At 36.5% G+C, this 18,442-nt stretch overlaps 1 long non-coding RNA gene across 1 annotated transcript; it reads left to right on the forward strand.

Moving 5' to 3' along the window:
* The first annotated feature begins 8,091 nt into the window (after nt 1-8,091).
* LOC132045897 (uncharacterized) lies at nt 8,092-17,786 on the forward strand. The gene is made up of 3 exons (XR_009412557.1): nt 8,092-8,107; nt 15,604-15,743; nt 17,384-17,786. It is a non-coding gene; the product is annotated as an uncharacterized LOC132045897 (long non-coding RNA).
* The last annotated feature ends 656 nt before the right edge of the window (nt 17,787-18,442 follow it).

Raw genomic sequence — 18,442 nt, forward strand, 5'->3', positions numbered from 1 at the left:
TTCATTTCATTTCATTTCCTCTTCACTCCCCTTCTCTCTAGAACTCTCTAGAACATTTCTCCACACCTCTCCCATAAGAATTCAAGAGATATTAATGATCAACCTCATCAAACCAAGATAATCAAGTGTAAGAAACTCATTAAAGCTCATCCAAAACAAGAAATCCAAGTGGAGGTGGAACTAGGGTTTTGCTCAAGTGAAGTGTTTCCACCCAAGGTCCATTCCTACACCATCTAAGGTAAGTTTTATGGTCTTTCTATGTTGTTTAAGGTATTGAGAGGTTGAAAGACTTGGATTGTAAAAGGAGATAGGAAATGGGTCATGAATGTGAGAATAGTGATATTTTTGAGTAGTAGCTTGGATTGAGTCATGATTCTTGATATGTTGTGATTATGATTATGTTATAAATGACATTTAGAACATGGGATAGACATTGTATATGAGTGAACGTAATAGTGTGCTATGACCATGGATATGGATGATTTGAAGTGAATTGGGAAATATGGATAATGTAGGTGAATAAAGACTATTATTATGATGTTGTGAAGGTTATTATTGATGTTTGGGAGTTACTATATGATATGGAGGAAGTCGTATAAATAAAGAAGATGCTGCCCAATTTTCTCTAGCTTTAATCAAGTATGCTAAGCTATCGATTTTCTAATGTTAGTATAACTCTAATGAAGGTAGAAACGTGAGCATTGAAGGAGAGCGTTCAAGCGATAGAATAGTCGAACAAAAAGGTATATAAGGCTAACCCTTCTTTCGATAAGGCATGGTTCTTTGGCCATATATCTATTCTTTCATGAGCCTATGATGTCCTCCAAATGATTCTATCTCTAAAGCTACTAAAGCTCACGATTCTCGTTGTGTTACGATTATATGAAATTCCTTATATGATGAGTGATCCTCTAAGGATAGATGTAATGAAACGATGATAGTAATGATATCAAAGATGCTTATGGGCTATCATGTATATGTGTCTATGTATGGCTATTTTGTAACACCGAGCTTATATGGCCGAGTATGATATGTATTGCGCGCGCACCACTGCAGTTGGGTACGAATAACCCTGAGCCTTGGTAGGGCCGGGTATGTATAATCACCGATGCCTTGTCATGTCCGGGTATGTGAAACACCGATCCTTCATGGTCGGGTATGCTATGAATATGAATATGTAAACGAATATGAATATGATTATGAATATGAATATGGGTATGAAAATGTAAATGAGTACGGATACGCATACGGATACGGATATGGATGTATGTACATAATCACGCATTAGAAATGGAAGGTCCCTATGAAAAGCAAGTAAGTGTTTATGACAATGGTTCTACTACCTCTCTTCTTATGCTATTTCTTATGTTGTCTATTATGCTTTTATAATGATGTTGATCATGCTTTACATACTCAGTACATTCTTCATACTGACGTCCTTTTTTTTGTAGACGCTGCGTCATACCCGCAGGTGGCCAGGGAGACAGGCTTGATCCATAGCTTTATTACTCAGGGACTACGTAGAGGAGCTCCATTTCATTCGGAGCTACAGCTTTTTTGGTATCTATTCTTTTGTGTACATACTTATGGGTATGGAGGGGTCCTGTCCCGCCTATATGACATGACATACTCTCCTTAGAGGCTCGTAGACATGTATATATGGTTAGATGTATTTGGCCTTGTCGGCCTATATTTTGGATATCATTTTATTAGCCTCGTCGGCTTATGTACATTGTTGTGGGCATAGTTGTTGATGGTGATATAAATGTATTGTTTCCCAATGGAAATAGTATGAATGATGGATAAAAGTATGATTTAGTTATGTGGTTCACCTAGATGTAAATGTGTATGCACGTTAAGAGGTGCCCAGGTGGGGTAGCACCGGGTACCCGCCATGGCTCTCTGGTTGGGTCGTGACAATGACCTGCAGAGGACCCATGGTGTCCATGTACCACTCGTTCCGGAATACTCCTCAGACCCGAGCACAAACCTCCACTCCGGAACGAACCTCGGACGCGGGACATATCAACGTACCTCTCGTTTCCGGAACTGATCTCGGACCACGAGCCCACAATCTAGGTCACATATGTGCCTTTCCATACCTCTTTACAGAACAGTGTTTCTTACCTTCTCAATATCAATACTCAAATCATCATTCCATGTCACAATACCGTCGAGAAGATCATATTAGCTTCTCATCACAATACATCCACTGCAGAATCAACACACAGGAATAGTGGCACGAAGCCTACAGAATCACTCAATCACAATCACATAGGAGTTTAGCCACACAATCTCATGCATGAAAATTAGACATGCTTTCTCCTAGAGAATTCACAAAGATACAATCAACTAACCAAAGTCTAACTCAAGTAGACCGTAACCTACCTCAATGTAGAGGTGGGACAACGCAAGTCACTCCGCTATAGCTTTCCCTTTCCTTAAACCCTCAGAACGCTCAAAGTCTAGAAATAAAAGGTTTAATGAGTCACAATTACTCAAATCACAAGTACCAATTCAAGAATACCCTTCCCTTTTTCCCCATTCCAAGGGATGGATGATTTTCTAGGTGTTAAGCAACCTATCAAGGGCCTTAGTAATCATTAATCATCAATTCATAACCATATTCTATCAACATTCCCACTACCAGCAGTTTTTATGGTCAAAACCCCATTTTTATAGAACCCTATGTCTCCATTCACTTAGTTTGTGCCTCTAAGTGTTCAATATAAGATTAAGAGAAACTAACCCAAGCCTTTAGATGATAACTACGTGATAATAACCATAACCCATCAAGTTTAGAAGGTTTATTAATATTCTAGGGTTTCTGTTTCTATTTCAATTTCACCATTAAAGACCCACGAAGGGGATAACAATCATGAAGGAGAAAGGAATGATAGAATGGAATCGATGGAACTTGCCTCTCAAGAGTTTCTTGCCCTAGCTTGGAATTTCACCCTAGGTGCTTGTTGGAATTGTGTTGGTGTTTTGTGAATAGAGAATATGAGACTAAGTATATAAAATTCGGGCTACTGTTTTTTCGTCGACCGCTGCAGCAGTCCCGCTATCGCGACAGTAGCCCGAATTTTATTAATATCTGCTGCTACCTTGACCTTGTAATCCATATTAGGAAAATTACCATCATCCTCTGCTATTAAAGGACGAATATGTAAACCTTTGAATTTTTCATCAAGCATTTGCTCTAATTCTGAAAAAGGTTTTAATTTAAAATCTTTGACTTCAAGTAGAGGCTGTATACTTGGAGGGTAGAATCATGTAATTTTTCTATTTGAGAAATTAGTTTGTCAATTCTATCATGTAGCTAAATAATTTGTTCACCCAAAATATTCATGTAAATACTGGCATAATTTTGTTGTTTCAGCATATTATTAATATGCTTAGCAGTAACTTGTAAAATATCATTTTCAAATAATTTTGAAAAAGCTGCAAAATAAAGAACTTTATCATCCTTTCCAATTTGAAAAGAAGGCGTGTGGAGGAATTATTGTATTAATAATCTCTCCATTAATCAATCTATATTCACGTTCTAAAACAGAAATATAATTTCCAACGTATTTAGCCATAAACCAAGGGACAAAAGATATTATCTTGTTGACTTTGGAATGATCTTTATAAAGTCTTCTTGAAAAAATGTTTTCTCATCATCATTAAATTTTAAAAAAAAAAACACTTTCTAAATGGTTCCCATCTGGGTTTGAAAAATTCTTCACTGATCTTTTTTCTTGCGGGTGATCCCCGACTAAAATTAATTATGTGGTCTTGATCCATTAAATGGTTGGAAAATCCATGTCTAACTCAGTCAATTTCGTGTCTTGAATACCACTGACTGTATTATCTTGATCAATTTTAAGACCACTAATTCTATTATTATCAGTTTCTCTAATTTGAGAAGTAGAAGCTCTAGATGGAGACTGGACAATATAATCAATTGGCGAAATATAAGAATGACATGAAGAATTTGATCTATTCAGTCGAGATCTGGTGCTAGTACTATGATTTTCAGCTTTATCTAATAAATATTTAGGTTATGCGAACCTTAATTTAATAGTCCCATCTGGGGCCTGCTCAATTTCGGTAATATCAGTTTCAATTATTTTGGGGAGGAGCAGCTCCCTCTATGACCCACTCTTTTGGGAAAATTGGCACGAATCGCACGGTGAGATGATACTGCAGAGGGACTTTTACTAGGTTAATAACCCTGGCAAGGAGGTTGTCCAACTCAGAACAAGTCCAAAAACAGCCCTAAAGCCACCTCGGCTCAACGGGCACACAAACAGGACCACCGCCTGAATTTGAACAGTCCGCCTAGATTATTCTCTGTCTGACCTCAGTACCATCTTGGGTAAATCCTAGCTAATTGAAGCATCTTCACCATAATACCTAGTCGTTTAGTGTGATATAATTCAACACAAGGGTTTTAGCCTGTCATTTAGGCTAAATAAAAATATGTAAATTAAAATTTAAATCAGAATAAAATAAAAGAAAATTACCTAGAAATGGAAGTTGTGCTCAACAGAGATGGAGATAATAAACAGCAAACTTTTATTAGATAGAGAGTATTTTTACAAGGACAGAAGGGGGTCTGTGAAAATATGTCTCCTTTCTAAACTAAATGATCCTTTTTATAGCGGATCATTACGAATATTTACAAAATAAAATGGCCGACAAGTGGCCAACAAAGTAAAGCACCATCGTGGATGCTTTGGTAAAGTAAAATAAAAAGTCTTCCTAGAAATTTGAAAAGGCAAAATGATTAAAAGGAAGACAGAAAGAAAATAAAGTAACATGATTACAAAAAAGAAAATAAAACTTGCTTTATTAAAGCAAAAGTGGCTTTTATAAAAAATATTCTTTTGCTTTTCAGCATTATTGTTGAATACTGGGTCCGTCTATCACTTCATCTTGTCTTTCCCCTTGTCTTTTGTGGAGGTGGAAGATGCTTCCTGTTGGCTTTTGAATTGAGCCATGAATTGTGTAAAATCCTCATTATTATCAGGATCTTGAGATTCGCCTGCTAGACATGTCTGTGTTTCATTTACATCATCGTCTACATCATCATTTTCATTATCTGTGGTATTACCAACTGATGCCATAGATATATCCAAAGGGATTTCAACGTCCAGATTTTTTTATTAAATCGTTCTTAAATTCCTCCACGTATGCGGCTATAATTTCATTTTTGGATATAACTCCTTTTTTCATCTGGATCCTTCTGGCAATGTACTGGAAGGGACAGGGAATTTCCCTTTGTCTGGAATTAATTGAGTCTCTCTAACTGGCTATTGTAGTCTCAATTTGGTCTATCAACTCTTGTCCAGGAATAGTTCCATCAGCAGATTTCTGTATTAATTTCTTTCAGAATTTTGTATAAAAAATCCTGTTGAGACGAGGTATATTTTGTGGGGTGTTACCCACTTCCACAGACCATTTCATGATCCGTAGGATAGAAAATTCAATGAAAAAATACATTTTGGCAATTCTTTCAAAGAACGTAGTACTAGTTTCCAAATCTATAACTTTTGGAGAAACTTCAACCCATTCAGTATATAAACTTTTAAAGGGTTCTGGTAAAAATTTTACAGTTGGACCGTAATGGATCCACGATTGACAAAACCAATTTGGAATGCCTTGTTTATAAACATTGGCACATGTTTTTATAAACCATGAATGTTCTCATCATGATTTTCATATAAAAAGACTTTATTAAAGCCTTCAACATAATCTAAATAATTAAATTTAACTGGGATTTTTTTATCAAGATAGATATAATCCCTTTCCTTTAAAGTACTTAATCCCCATTTATTTGGAGAGAAAATCTTTTTTATAATGATTTGCAAAAGTTATAAACCTTCTTGCTATTAGCAGGGTAGAAATGTTGAAATTTTGCTGATCCTAATGATGAAAGAACATTTCCTCATAATTCTCCGGTATTTATAAGTAATTACAGCGTATGACGCCACATCAAAATACCTTTGCATTATTTGCCAAGGTTCATCTCTCCATTGGAGATCTTCATTTTCTATGAGAATTATTAACTCTCTGTTGTCATTTTGTTCATATGAATCGGTGTCCTCATGATCATCATCGGTGAGGGCATTGGAATATGAAGGTGACATATTATCCTTCTTCTTTTGGGATTCTATAAAATCCAAATATTGTTGATAAGTGATTTCCTTTCTGCTATTACTGGAAGATCCCTCAATATTATCAGCTATTAGCTTTTTGTTACTCATTTGGGCAAGAACAGTGCCTCGGCCTATTCCTTTAGATGTTGTTCCTCTACCTCCCCGTCCTCTATTAGAGTTGGGGCCAAATTGCGGCTTCATCCTGCAAATAAGATAAATAAGAGTTATGAACTCAAATATTCTCTTGTGAGAAAATCAGGGAGACTATTATCTGTCCCTTTTTTATAATGAATTTCAAAATCAAATGGGGCTAATAATGCCTGCCATCTTGCAAACATTTGTTTAGAAACATCATGCTTACAATCTTTATTAAACATAAATTTTGCTGCTTGGCAATCAGTTTTTATTAAAAACTTTTGATGATATAAATCTCCTTGAAATTTAAGAACACATTTTGCTATAGCAAGAATTTATTTAGCCACAGTAGTATAATTTTTTTGGCTGTTATTCCATTTACCAGAATAAAATTGCACCAAATACTCGTGTTTATCATCTAGAGAATATTGTTTTAAAATCCCTCCATATCCAACATCAGAAGCATCTATTTCAATAATTTTTTGCCAATTAGAATTGGCTAAAGTGAGACAAGGAAGGTTATAAACTTTTTCCTTTATTTTGCGAACTGCTTGGGTATGACTATCAGTCTATTGTTTTGGGATCATTTTTAATCTATCATATAAAATAGATGTATCTTTCGCCAAGTCTTTATAAAATGGTAAAATATAATTAAGCTTCCAAGAAATCGCTGAAGCTGGGTTTTATCAGTAATAATATCGGGAAATTTAGAAGCAAATTCAATACTTCTATTAATGGGAATAATTCTTCCCTTTTCAATGTTATGACTAAAAAATCTGACTTTTATTTGAAAAAGAGACATTTTTGGTTTGGATATAACCAGGCCATTTTAAATAATAATTTTTTTGAATATATCAAGATGTTTAAAACACATTTCTATAGTGTTTGAAAATACTAAAATATCATCTATATAAACAATGATAAAATTGCTATAAGGCATAAAAATATCATTCATAATTTTTGAAATTCAGAAGGGGCATTTTTCAATCCAAATGGCATAACATTCCATTCAAATTGCCCAATAGGGACATTAAAAGCAGTCTTGTATTTATCTGCTTCGGCAATTTGAATTTGCCAATATCCCGATTTCAAATAAAATTTAGAAAATATAATAGTATTATGGAGACGATCAATAAATCTTTTTCATTAGGAATTGGATATCGAATCCATTTTAAAACCTTATTAAGAGGTTTATAATTAATAACCAATCTAGAAACTCCACGTTCTTGTTCATCATGTTTATTAACATAAAAAGTTGTGCATGACCATGGAGATTTTGAATATCTTATAAGACTCTTTTGTAAAAGAGAAGAAATCTCTTTTTTACATAATTCTAGATATTCAAAATTCATTTGACATGGTCTTGCTTTAGTAGTAATATTTTCTTCCGAAAAAGATTCTTCATATGGAAGAGAAACAATATGTTTTTTCCTATCCCAAAAAGCATTAGGATGATCACTACAAATTTGTAATGAAAACTGATTTTTTAGAAAATCTATTTTTTGCTGTAATTTGGAATTTTGTAGAATCTCTTCAATATTAAGAGTATAAATTTCTTGTTTTAAAAAATTAACTTGTTGATGTTTATTCATCAACCTACTTTGATTTCATTCTAAATCCTTGAAAAGGGTTCAGTTATAAACTGAAATTCAATTGTTTTCCCTTCAAAGGTCCTTTTTTTTTTTTTTATAAAGCAACCACTAAATGGCTTAGTGGCTTTTATTTATTACTATACTTTCTAAAAAGAGTTCATTACAGTACATGTACAAAAACCCAAACGACAACAAAACCCAACAACCAAAAATCAAAAGAATCTTCGATTTCAGGTTAGTGGGCATTTCAATTTCATATCTTTTTCGATCTTGTGAGCTATTGACGATTTATGATGATTTCCCCCCAAAAATAAGCTCCTGTTTCTTGTTCCTCCTTGAATTATTGGTATTGACCTTCACTTGTGTTGTTGAGCTAAGCCCGATCCATTTCTGCTAGTGATAGTCTTCTCCTTTATTGATTGTTTGAAATTTCTAGAATCCTCCTGAACAGGTGTTCTAATCTGTGAAAAATTGAGCTTGCTGATCTTGTTTAAGTAGCATTTTCCTAGCCCGTGATTGACCCCATATTTTTGTCCCTCTAAGCTCTCACCAGAGACATGGTTAACAATCACAAAGAGTATATCTCTAGGCTGTCAAATGAACTAAATAGACCAAGATTTTCACACTCTACTTTTCCAGATTAGGTAAGCCCCAACTAGAAACTCATACTAGTAATAATAATGAGCTGAAACCTTACAGACAACAGTGAATGCTATCCCTCAAGTATTGCAAACTCTTCACGAATGAGCCTTGGCTAATACCACACCTTGAAGGGTTTTCAATACCTGAGTTTGGTATCACACCTGTAGTCCATTGGGTCTGCTTCTCTTTGCATTTCTGATCCTCAGATTAGGAATTTGCCTTTTTTCCATGTTGAGTATCTTCCTTCCTGCACTAGGTAACTCAGAGAATGTGTTAAACTTTGATGTACCTGCAAAATCAAAAGCAATGTTAGTTAAAAAATCTGCCAAGCTGTTTCCCTCCCTGTAAACATGATGCATTATCACATTGAAAGTCCCCATCATTTTCTGAATCCTCTCCACCTCTGTAATAATGCACCATGGTATCCGCCACACTCCTTCCACCACATTCTTAAGAAGTAATGAATCAGTCTCCACAACTAGTGGTTGAATCTCCTTTTCTACACAATATTTTAGACCCTCCAATATAGCTTTTGCTTTAATTAGTCTTTGTTACACCTCGGAAATTCCCTTAGCGTACGAGTGAATGGACTAACGAAGGGCATGATGAATACGAGGTTTGGATGAGTCAGAAATAGCATGTGGTGGTCCTAATCAAGACTTCCAAAGGCATCCGAGTTAAGGTAAGGAAGTTGTTAAGGAAATCGAGTCATAAGTTAGTGTGTTGGATGAAAACTATGAGTATTGAGTTAGTGTTACCTTAAGGATGTTTTGAAGAAGAGTTATGACGTCCCCTAGATTACTAACGAAGTGATAAACAAGTGCCAAGAAGGTTTCATAAGGATTGGAGATCAGACGAAACGACGGGAACCATTCCGGTGGAACTGTGAGTTCCACGGCCATGTTCTATGGACAGCACCATGTTCCACGGCCCGTGGATGTGTCCGTGGAACAGCCGGCGAAAAGAGTGGCTGGCTGGTCGTGAACCACGACCAGTTCCACGGCCAACAAGGGTTCCACGGACCGTGAAGTCGTCCGTAGAAGTCCCATCACCGAACCTCTCCAAGTCTTTAAATGTTAAGTCCACTTCATTTTATTCATTTCCAATCACGACTTCAACCTCTCCACACCTCTAGAACTTTCTAAACATTTCATCCACAAGAAAACTAAGTGAATCAAGGATCAACAACAAGAAATCAAGAGAATCAAGCTTAAGAAACTCCATTAAGGCTACCAAAGTCAAGGGATTCCAAGAGAGAAGAAATAGGGTTTTGGGCTAGAAGGTGTATTATCATTCAAGGTTTATTCCTCCACCATTTGAGGTCAGTTTCATGAACTTTACATGTTATTTGAAGTATTATTAAGATGAAACACTTAGATTATGAAAGAGTATGGAAAATGGATTATAAATGGGTGAATAATGTCATTGTTGAATAGTAGTTGAGGTGAATCATGAAAAGGGTTATGTGGAGATTGTGAATGTGTTATAAATAACCTATAGAACATGAAATAAGTATTATAAATGAACAAACGCGACGATGGACTTTAGCCATGAATATGGAGTATTGAAGTAGAATTGTGAGATACGAATTATATGAATAAATGACGATTGTTGTTAGCGATATTGTGATGGTTGTCATGAGTATTGGAAGTTGATATGGAATATGGCGGAAAGTAGTATAAGCAAAGGAAACGCTGCCCAATTTTCTTTAGCCTTAAGAGGCATGGTTTTATAATTGCCGAGCTAACGACGATACGGATTCTCTTGAAGGTAAAGGCGAGGACATAAAGGAGGGCGAGCAAGTTATAAAGTAATTAAACGACAAAGGTATGTGAGGCATTACCCTTCCTTCTAAGGCATGAATCTTATGCATGATTTTCCTTTTCCTTCACGAAACTTCTACGTTCCTAGAGATGAAAAGTCTAAGTTCATGAGTAGCGAGACTGGCTAAGAAATACGCTACGAATGCAATAAAGGCTCTAGAGACCACTATATGGTGTTCTTACGAGATCAATAACAATGATCACGATCCATTGGCATTCTTTCCTATATGTACTCACCTTAAATTGTAAATCCCTCCAAGGTGAGATATGATGCTTATGCTTATTCCATAACATGACCGGGGGTTTACGACCTTACGTCCGACATAAACATAGCCGCTCTTAAGCTTAATGTATGTATATGTATATGTAACTAAGGATGCTAAACTATGGTAAAATTATGATAAGCCACGATATGTCCATGAAATGAATGTTGATGATGACAAGTATATGAATTGCATGGTATGTGTGATAATGTGATTCCACCGCGCCTAATTGGCCGGACATGTCACCGCTACGGCGGGCTGCTATGATTCCACCGCGCCTAATTGGCCGGACATGTCACCGCTACGGCAGGCTGCTATGATTCCACCGCACCGAGAAAAGGGCGAACATGTCACCACTAGTGGGTTGCATGGGATGGTTACCCGGACGTGGGTAACGATATGATGATGTATGATTGAAGTGACGATGCTTGCATGCTATGATAATGTATGTCTTTTTTGTATTTATGTATGATGTATGTACATGAAATCGGTTCATATGTAAAGAGTGTACGGAGTTATACCCTCGTCTCATGACTTATGATTTCCGGATTATGTTGTTTCACTCTGCTTACATACTCGGTACAATGTTCGTGCCGACGTCCTTTCTTCGGATGCGTGTTCATGCCCACAGTGGCGGGAGACGTGCTTTGATCCCTTGGAGCCGATGGGCGATTGTGAGCACTCCATCATCCGGAGGTGCTATTGATTATTCTTTTGGTACATATTTGTATATTCATATTTTGGGCATGACGGGGTCCTGTCCCGTCCATATGTTTAGTACTCTAGTAGAGGCTCGTAGATGCGCATGTGTGGGTAGTGTAGTATGGTCTCCATGTATATGTATGTGTATATGTGTATATACTATTTTGATGGCCTAAAGGTTTATGTTTATGAAAATCATTAAGTTTCCAATAATGATATGTTTCCATGGAATTGAGCGCATATATTATGTATGAAAGGTTACGGGTAATGGGACGAGTGGTGTTCGGTGGTTAGCCCCGGATACCCGTCGCGGCCCGTAGTTCGGGTGGTGACATACTGTTCCCCATCTCAGCACATTGAGCATATATCAAATCCCCTGTCTAATTCCTCACACAAAAACCATAGGAACTAGGACCTGGATTCCCCCTAGATGCCCCATCTGTATTGCATTTAAACCATCTATCATAAGGTAATTGCCAATGACAACCTTAGTAATGATATGAGGTTGAATGTTTTCCAGACAATATATATGATCAGGTCATAAGAAAGGTAAATTTTCTAACCAAGGGTATCTCACCCTTGTTAAAAAATATAGATTATTATTTACTTCATGCACCACCCTCTTAAAGCTAATCTTCCCTCCATGCTTTATAGTATTTCTCCTTTTCCACAATTCCCAAGTAATTATTGCTGGCAATGCTTGAATTATGGGTTTAACATTTTCATCACACACCACTGCCCACAGATTTCTTATTGTTTGATGAAGTTGCACTCTAGTAACTTGTACTCCTGCTGCATCCAAAAAAGTGTTCCAAACTCCTGCAGCAAAGTTACTAGTTAAGAATAAGTGTTCCATGGTTTCCTGATATGGAATTCTGCAACAGTAGCATCTTGAAACCACTGGAATCCTTATCCTCATTAAGTTATCATCAGTAGGAATAATCCCTTTCCATAGCCTCCACAGAAAGAAAGAAATCTTAAAAGGTATTCCTTTAATCCACAAATATTTGCAATCATTCAGTTCTTGCCCCCTATGCCTCAAGATTTACCAAGCACTATTAACTGTAAACTTCCCTGTGCTTGTTGGCATCCACCAAGGTCTGTCCCATACACCATGAAGCTTTATATATATATATATATATATCAGACTTGATATGCTCAACTATGTCTGCTGGAAAAGATTGTTGCAATAAAGGTTCTTTCCAGTTCCCTTCTTCAATCAAATCAGCCACATCCTCTACATTCTTATTAATAGGAAAATCAGTGGGAACCACATAATGCAAAGCTCCCAACTTGGTCCAATTTTCATACCATACATTAACAGAAACCCCTTTGATTTCCCACCAGATTTCATGTTCCATATTATCCCTAGCTTCAAGCATTTTCTTCCATACCTGTGTTCCTCTTTTCCACTGGACTAGTGTAGGAATTTCCTTTTTGCAATATTTGTTCCACATGTAATTTGCCCATAGAGAATTTGTAATCCTGAATTTCCACCAAAGTTTGGCAAATAATGCATTGGATACATCAAATAATGACTTAAATCCCAGTCCTCCTTCTGTGATTGGCAAACAAATATCCTTCCATTTAACCCAATGCCTACTCCTTCCTTCTTCCTTATTACTCCAAAAGAATCTAGCAAAAATTTTGTGAATCTCATTCAACACACACTTGGGGGGGGGCCACTACTGATAACAAATGTAAAGGCATGGATTGCAATACACTTCTTATTAATACTGCCTTACCCCCAAATGACAAAAGCTTACCCTTCCATGAATGCAGTCTTTCCTTTATCTTCTTGATTAACTCAACATAAAACTCTTTCTTCTTTCTAGTGTGAAAAATGGGACATCCTAGGTAAGTAAAAGGAAATTGCCTTTTTTTGAAACCAATATTATCTTCTACTAACTGAATTAGATCATTCCCAACCTTTGAATACATATAGAAAGAGCTTTTCTCCTTATTAATTAGCTGTCCTGATATCTGCTCATATTGATTCAATACTCCCATAATCCTCTGCAAAGAATGTGGGTGAGCTGATGCAAAAATAATTGTGTCATCAGCATATGCCAAGTGGTTTAAAGGGTTAGACCACTTAGGCATTCCATACCCAACATAATTGGTATCATCAAGCAAAGAGTTCAGAGCCCTTGATAGAACCTCGGCGGAGAGAAGGAATAAAGTAGGGGATAGAGGGTCCCCTTGCTTTACCCCCCTTGTAGACTTGAAAAAACCTGTTGCTTGACCATTAAGTAACACAGAGTACCAATTGTTGGAGATTAATCTCCCAATTAAGTTTATAAAGTGTTCTGCAAAGCCCATAGATCTCAAAGACATGAAATAAATACTTCCAAGACACCCTATCATATGCTTTAGCCATATCCAATTTCATCACTACATTAGCAGGCTTCCCCCTGATTCTAATATCTGAAACAATCTCCTGAGTTAAGAGAATATTCTCAAAAATACTTCTCCCTTTCACAAAGCCCGACTGATTTGGCGAGATCAAAGATGATAATATCTTTTCCATTCTTCCATGCACCACTCTAGATATTACCTTATTGATAAAGTTAGACAAACTAATTGGTCTCATATCTGAAAAGGTCTGAACAGGATGCTTTTTAGGTATGAGAACCAAATTAGTATGAGTAATTGATTTAGGAAGTTCAGCACCATCAAAAAAAGATAATACTACAAAGATGCACATCATTCCCTACAATCTCCCAACAATTCTGATAAAACAAACCTGTAAACCCATCTGGTCCACTTGCACTATCTCCACTTAGAGCAAAAACTGCCTGTTTGACTTCTTCCTTTGAGGGATATGCACACAATGACATATTTTGCTCATAAGAGATCATAGAAGGCATATGATTCAGAATCTCAAAGTCATTTGAGTCTCCTTCCTGAGAAAATTGGTTCTGGTAAAACCTTACTGATTCTTCTTTTATATTCTCCATATTATCCAACCAGTTCCCATCTCCATCATTTATGCCATCCACATGCAATCTCTTTCTCTTTCCGTTGACATAATTGTGATAGAAGCTGGTGTTTCTATCCCCTTCAGTATACCACTTGAACCCTGCTTTCTGTTTCCAATATTGTTCTTCAAGGCTTAAGTATTTTTTCATTTCAGCTTGAGCCTTTTGAAGAACAATCCTGTTAATAATGTTAGGCTCTTCTTCAAACAAAGCATCCTTTATTCTTACCACTTCCTCCCTTATAGCTAGCTGCTTAAATATATCTCCATATGTTTCCTTGCTCCATCTAGCTAAAGCACCCTTTAAGTTTTTTAACTTCTGTTTGAAAGCCATGAATGGAGAATCTACAAAATGAGTGATCCAATTTTGTGCTACCACCTCCTTAAAAGTTTCATGCTGAACCCAGAAGTTAAGAAATCTAAAAGGTTTTATACAACTGACAGCATCTTCTCCACAAGATAAGATCAAGGGGGCATGATCAGATCATGTTTTAGACAAGTGCTCAACCTCTATTTGTGGAAAAATATTTTGAAAGAGGATATTCACCACAATTCTATCCAGCCTTTTGAAAATACAATCCTCTGCTGCCCTGCCATTCCACCAAGTGAATGGGCTACCTTTAAAACCCATATCAAATAAACCACAAGAATTGATACAAAAAGCAAAGTCTTCACACTCAGCCAATGTGACAGGCAATCCACCCAATTTTTCCTCTTATGCTAAAATCACATTGAAATCACCTCCTACCATCCAAGGCAAATCCATGGAATTTGCCAAATGGTATAAGTTATCCCATAATTCCAATCTCTCCCCTTCATTGCATTTGGCATAGACAAAAGTAGCAAGAATGTCTTTGCCAATATCTTGATGAAACAACTTCAAGGTAATTTGTTGCTCTGCGTCCATTATAACCTCACATTGTACTGCAGCTTCTGCAAATACCCATATTTTACCATTAGAGTTAGCAAAAGCAGTCTCCATTCCCAATCTTCTTCTATACTTGTGCAAATGTCTACAGTTCTGAAATGGTTCCATTAGAGCTACAATAGAACATTTATATTGCCTTTGTAACATGACCAGTCTCTGAAAAGCCTGTTGAGTATTAACAGACCTAATATTCCAAATTAGAGATTTAATCATCATTTATTCTTTGAAGTTGCTACTCTCTTTGGGTTCACCCTTTTGGGTGGAATTTCCTCCTGGTTTTTTAATTTTCTTCCACTTTTAGCAATAGCCTTTGGGGACAAGTCTGCTTCTGTTGTAATCTTATGGATGATTTTTGAACTGACTACTTTTTCCTTTTCCTCTTCTGCTTGCAGAATCTGATCACTGGCATACTGAATTTCTTCTGGTGTTGCTTTGTGTGCCACAATGTCCTGTAGCTGTTCAATTGGTGATTTTTGGGTTACCAGCTGCTTCTGAATTGAATCTCCAGGATCTATTGCTGCTAACTCTCCTGGTAATGCATCAACACCATTTCTCAGCAAATCTATTGAATGTAGTGTATGTAGTGTCAAAGTTTGATCATCAGGTGGTTTGCTTTTAACACCCATATCATCCTTCTCCATATTTTGCTGTTGTAATCCAACTGAAAAGCTTGTTGCTGTGTCACTTAGCCCTGCCTCCTCTTGGACCTTAGCAGCATCAGATTGCATTGAATCATCTGGATGTCCCTCCCCATAATGAGTCTTAGTAGCAACATAAGAACTATCCATTACATGAATTGCTGACTCTTGACTATTTTCTGCTTCTTCTTCAGTTTTCTCCTTCTCCTCACCTCTGTCTCCACCCTTATTAGCATCTATATCCATCTGCATTGGTGAAGTAACTTCAGTATCTGCCTTTTGTTTATCCTCTACTGCATGTTTTTGCTCCTTTTGTTTTGTGTTATCTTGTCCCTCAATTTTTTTATTGATTTCTCCAAATGAAGCCTCCACCCATGTCTTTGAACTCTTTTTTTTATTGCTTTCATCTTCTTTCTCCTCTGTTTGTGACTGTTGTTCCTCTTTGTCTGCTGCTGCATTTTCTCCTGTCTGTTCTTTCACATCACTCTCTGTATGTTTATCATTCAAATTCTTAATAATCACCTCTTCAGTTTGTTGCTCCCCTTCTTGATGTTTATCCTCCTCTCCTGCCACTTCTTCTATTGATTGTTCTTGGTCTTCCAATGCAGCAAACTTGTTACTTGTTTGCACTGAATTATCACCTTTTGTTGCCTGTTGTCCTTCTTCTCCTTTCTTATTCTGACTCTCTGGAGCCTTATGCCCTCTATTATCCTTAACAGGATTCCAGGTTCCAGGATTTCCCAATAGTCTTCCACTAGATAGAATTCTGGCAGAGTTATGATAACCTCTGTACCCAAAATTCTCCACCTTCTTGTTTTTACCTTCTTCCTTTCCCCCTTGCTTTTGTTTTTCATGTGTTATATCCTCTTTTTCCGTCACTGGTACTTCCTTACTTTGCTTATGATGTTCATCCACATTCCCCTCCATGTTGTGTGCTTGCACATCCTTGCTTTGTTCCTGCTTGTTTGTAGCATTGCTACTTTCTTCTTTGCCCATTTCCTTTTCTTCCCTAACCTGAGCCAATACTGGATTAATAACCCTACATTCATACTCATTATGGCCCTGCAATCTACATTCTCTAGAGTATTTGGGAAGATAGTCATAATGAATCTTCACATTCTTGTCCTTATATCTCCTGTACTTTCATTTTCAATATCCATCCTGACAGAATTGGGCAGATCTGCCAGTAAATCCACTAAAACTTTGACCCTCGCACAATTGGGTCTTGTTTTATTAATTGTTGCCATATCCGAATGTAATGGTATTCCTGCTGCTGAAGCAATTGAGAATAGGGATTCCTTCAAAAAATAAGTGGGCAGTAAATTTGGGAAAGAAATCCATGCCATTGCTTTAGTAGTTTCTTCATCAATTTTGGACTTGGAATCATATATGAGAGGCCTCGTTTGGTATGAGTATCCTTCCTTATCACTTATATAATATGCAGGTTTTGAAGTTAGATTCACAAAGTCTTCTAATAATGATAATCTAATTAGTACATGTCGACTTCTGAAAAATCCAACTTTACATCGTGCAGGGATCAGATTGCGAAGTTGCTCGATATCTGGCATTCCATAGGAGAATTTTCCAACAACTGCATATTGTAGATTCTCAATGTTATTCATACGAGCCACCTCTTCCTCAGTCCATTTGAGATATAGTACTCCATGAAGAAAAGAAATCTTCTTAATGGGAATTGGAGTTACTGCTTGTGTCTTCCTGTGATTGATTTCATTTAAAATTGTAGGATTCAATAGATCAGCAAATGATACTTTGTTCTCGCTGGGTTCTTTGATTACTCCTTCTGTTTGTTTTGTCGTTGTGTTGTGTTGGTCAGCCACTCCGGTGGACTGACCAACGGCCATAGAGGCCATTGCCATCTAGATTGGTCTACGTATTAGGGTTTGCATGAAAATAGGATGAGAGAGAAGAGAGCGTTTTTTTTTCCCACATGAAAAACCTTGTAATAATTCAAAGGTCCCTATAATACCTTGGGTATCCCATTTCTGGATAGGAAATTTATTTTTTTATAATGGGGTTCCCAAAACTATTTGATTGGAAATATCTTTTATCAACACAAAACTTTCTGGTATACAGACTTTGTCTTGGCAAATATAAGCTTTGGGTAATTTAAAAGTAATTTCCATTTTTACGCCCATTAGCGTAGATCTAAGACTATGGGTAGTTTTATAAAAATATTTTGAAGGAATTAATCCTTCTTGAATATAATTTAAATCAGCGCCGCTATCAACTAGAGCAGTAAATTCTTTTTTGAAATTATAATCAATTAAAAGAGTAATTTTTATTAAAAAAAAAAAAAAAACTTTTGAGAAGTAATAATTTCTAGAGTTTTAAAAGAAACTCTCCTTCTTTTCTAGTACCTCCTTTTTCTCCCATAGTCATGGATCTTCTATAGTGTTATCAACTGGAGTTTTTATAACTTGTTTTCCTCTTCCCTCAATTCTAGAGTTTTTTCATCTACAATCATATTATGTTTTTTGAGGGTAGAGATCTCCTGTTTGAGATTATCAATCTCTTTTTCCAAATCTTGGGTTGTGGCTGGAGTACTTATGATATTTCTCCTTTCTTGAAGAAG

The sequence above is a fragment of the Lycium ferocissimum genome, unplaced genomic scaffold (genome assembly GCF_029784015.1).
Source record: "Lycium ferocissimum isolate CSIRO_LF1 unplaced genomic scaffold, AGI_CSIRO_Lferr_CH_V1 ctg851, whole genome shotgun sequence".
Classification (NCBI taxonomy): Eukaryota; Viridiplantae; Streptophyta; class Magnoliopsida; order Solanales; family Solanaceae; genus Lycium; species Lycium ferocissimum.